The sequence below is a fragment of the Misgurnus anguillicaudatus genome, chromosome 2 (genome assembly GCF_027580225.2).
Source record: "Misgurnus anguillicaudatus chromosome 2, ASM2758022v2, whole genome shotgun sequence".
Taxonomy (NCBI): domain Eukaryota; kingdom Metazoa; phylum Chordata; class Actinopteri; order Cypriniformes; family Cobitidae; genus Misgurnus; species Misgurnus anguillicaudatus.
The window spans coordinates 7,687,906-7,691,551 of record NC_073338.2 but is presented as its reverse complement, the minus strand read 5'-3'; the positions used below and the strand labels follow the sequence as shown (position 1 = coordinate 7,691,551).

Here is a 3,646-nt window from a genome sequence, read left to right as displayed (position 1 = left end):
TATGGACTGCATGGGTTCAGACGAGCTTGCTTTTTGGTCTGCATGTGGACCAAGACCCGGAGGTTGACAAGTCCTACTATGATTAATGTGTTTTGCAGGTGTTCTGTGTAATACTAAAAAATACCTATGGCTATAACATTTGGCATTTAGTTATTGTATTTATTATCACTCAGGGCCAATTAGCAGACATCTTAAGCACACCCCAAAACCTGGTGTTGCTGATGAGCAACAGTGCACTGGCAAATTGGTGATGTGAAGTCCGGCCCTTTTTTGTGAACAAGTTCTTTCGGCCAGTTTGTTTCAAAGAACTGGTTAAAAAAACGATTCACCAGTTCTTTAACATACTATCCCAGCAAACAATGACCTGACGGTCCGCCGGCGGTTTTTGGGTGGCACGAAGTCAGCGGCTTGACGCGGTCGGACCACCGTCGGGGCACCTTCGGCAAACCGACCAACGTAAAAAAGCTGTCGGTCTGCTGCCGTTTCTTGGGTGGCAAGCCACCAGCGGCCTGCCCCTGCTGGACCACCGTTGGTACACCAGTGGCAAACTGCTAGGTACTGAAACTAAGAATTATAAAAATCTTAAGAAAATACACGAAAAACAATATGAGACTGCATATAGGGCTTATTTAACGAAATGCATACATTTTTTTAATATTTCAGTTTAAAAGAATTTTAAGGATAAAATAAAAAATGAGAGATAGTGTTTAATACAATATAGTCCACGTGCAGGTGTGGTAATTTGGACATATATAGACAACAAACAAACACGAGTTAGTGATTTCATAATCATTTGAGGAGATTTTAAATTGTTGTAGTGATTATGTCAATGTGTGAATTTGCCATGACGCGTGTGTTGTGCGCACCGAACACGTGCCCCTTTTGGCTTGTTCGACTTCATGCGGCGCTGCAAGAACCGACAGCTGTATGACGTCAAAGTACCGCGAGAACGATTCGAGAACTCATACGAAGTGTAATTTCGTCTCGCTCTCGCGGCACTTTAACGTCATCCGTCTGTCAGTTCTAGCGGGGCCGCAGGCAGGAAGTCGAACAGCCTTCTTTCTCAATACGGATTACCATGAGGTGGGACTGACGAAGCTCCTCTTTCACGGGTTTCTTTACTGTTTTCAGGTAAGTTTAGTCCCTCAAAATACACAAATAATACACAAAACTATTATTGACACGTAACAGAAACGCTTGTGTTGAATATTTACTTCATAGAAATGTTTTTTTGTCTTCTGTTAGCATGTGGATGCTTTTCAAAAGTGATAATGTTAGGGTGACTATAGCTTTTGCATTGTTTATTAAGTTTTGGCTTTTTAAAAAGCAACTTCGTGTGTTGATGAGATGATGTGATAGCTTTGTTCAGGTTGTCAATGCATTATTGGAAGTAACTTATGCTACTTTGTTTAGCCTAAAATATGCAATGTACTGCACAGTTAAACGGTGAAAAAACTTTAATATAGCGTGAGTATTTGGTGAAACTAGTACAAACACATGTTTTATCGTAAACATATACAAAAAGTTGTTATTTTATTTTAGGAGTGACCAAAATAACCTCTATAATAGAAGAAAAGCTGAAAGATTTCAACATTTTCTGAAGGGAGCCACAGACAGAGATTTAAACTCAGGCAGGTTGAGAGCATATTAACTCACTTTTTTCACAACATATTACCATGCATCTTGCCATTTTTCTGCGTTTATAGCAGTTATTCTAGGAAGATTTTAACATCCAAACGTGAGTGGCACCATATGAGCAATATTAAATGAACAAGTAAACCTAAAAACATAGATTATGTTATATTTTGTATACTTTAATTTTCTTTTCAGTGTTTCACATCTTTTAAATCAATATTGATTGCTTTGTGACAAATTGCATGTTATGTTTGTAGATTTTCCATGCTGATATCCGTGCAGCAGAGTCGAAGCAGACCTGTCAGAAAACATCTCTAAGGTGCTATGAATCTCATAACTAGTAAGTACAACCTCAAACTAATACATTGCTGGTTAAAGGTTGTGGTTTATTTATAAAGTGCATCCAATTTCATTGGTAAAAAACAATGTTATTTTGTGTATTTGGTATAATATGCAATGTGTTTGCGTGGTGTACGGTTAAAAACACATACATTTTTATAGCTTTAGATTTCCTCCCTTCCTCAAACGCATTGATTTTATACAGAACTCATCGATCTGAAATGCGCTGTGTCCCTGATTGGCCAGCTAATATGTACGTTGTGATTGGCCTGAATATGTCTGACGTCAGCCGGAAATGTGACGCTCCTGTTTGAAAGATTCGGTCACAATGCAATGCTGACAGGAGTTCATTTGTAGGCTATGAGTAAAAGCGGGAGCAATTATACAGACAGCGCATTATTAGAAAACCACGCCCACCGGGGGAAAACAATCCAACCATCTCAATTTACTTTATATTGCATTTCTGGCTTATAACCAAAAAACAAAACAATGCCTGAAAGCTGCTGCGTGACAGAGTCTACAGCTAGCACGCTGAAAAACCAGGAAGTAAGGTTTTAGTACCAAGCTATAAAACTCAGCCTTTAGGGAGACAAAAGTGGATCGCTGAGTATGTTTCCCTACAGTGGGCAACTGTGCATAGTTCTAATTATAGTAGTACTATGACAAGTTGCCTGTATCCAGTTTTGTGTCTTTGAAACGCTAGTTTTTTTTTGTGTCAACAGCTTATAAAATCTTATTTCTGGGTTTTTGGCTTGTTAGCTCAAGCCTGGTCCAACCAGACTCTCGTACATTCATTTCATTTGTACAGGGAGTCTGGCCACGCTCCATTGCAGAGTGTTACTTCCGTTAAGGAGGGTCTTCTGTTGAAGTTTAAAACTATTGGATCTGCCCAGAGTCACTCAGGATCTGCCATAGGCAATTGTTAACATGTGGTCGTGACGTATGTCATGCGCCAAAACCGGCTGGAAACATCAAGTTTGAATGATCAGACCAACAAAACTTAGCAAACATTGTTCTTGCTCCGGCTTTAACTTCTGTATATTCGGCAGTTTTGCAACAACGGACCGAATAGCTTTTCTCACGTCTTTCTCCGCTGCCATTACTGAATGACAACTCAAACTGACGCACAACCTCTGTTCGCTGATTGGTCCTGCAGATTTTTGCAGGAGAAAACGAAACTCTACACAGCAGTCCCAGACATTGTACAAAAGCGAAATGAAAATTAAGTGGAAGCACGTAGGAGGGCGGAGCCAGGCTATGTTAGCTCCACACCCTGTCACACAGCAGCTTTTAGGCATTGTTGTGGTATTTGTTATAAGCCAGAAATGACATGGAGGTTTAGGCAGCCTCACGCAATACAAAGTCATTGTTACTCATTGTTTACACATACCGTTAACATGTACTAATACATACTTACACACCAAAGTAAATGTAAAATCATGAGTCGGACCATAATTGCTCTTTAACAAAATACAATAAAAAGACAAGGCTTTTTCACATTTTACTCCTAAATTCTTATGACCTTGTTCTTCAGTAATTAAATAATAAATGCGCAAATGAGCTTTTGCTTGAAATAATATGAACAGCAGCAATCCTAATCATTCTCATTTTGCTTTTCTGTTTTTGTCCATCAGGATACTACACATCATAAGATAACGAGAGCTTACATCTC

At 39.3% G+C, this 3,646-nt stretch overlaps 1 long non-coding RNA gene across 1 annotated transcript; it reads left to right on the top strand.

The window, feature by feature from the left end:
* Positions 1-347: 347 nt before the first annotated feature.
* LOC141367269 (uncharacterized) lies at positions 348-2,466 on the top strand. Its single transcript, XR_012371569.1, has 3 exons — positions 348-1,131; positions 1,543-1,631; positions 1,893-2,466. It is a non-coding gene; the product is annotated as an uncharacterized lncRNA (long non-coding RNA).
* Positions 2,467-3,646: the final 1,180 nt, after the last annotated feature.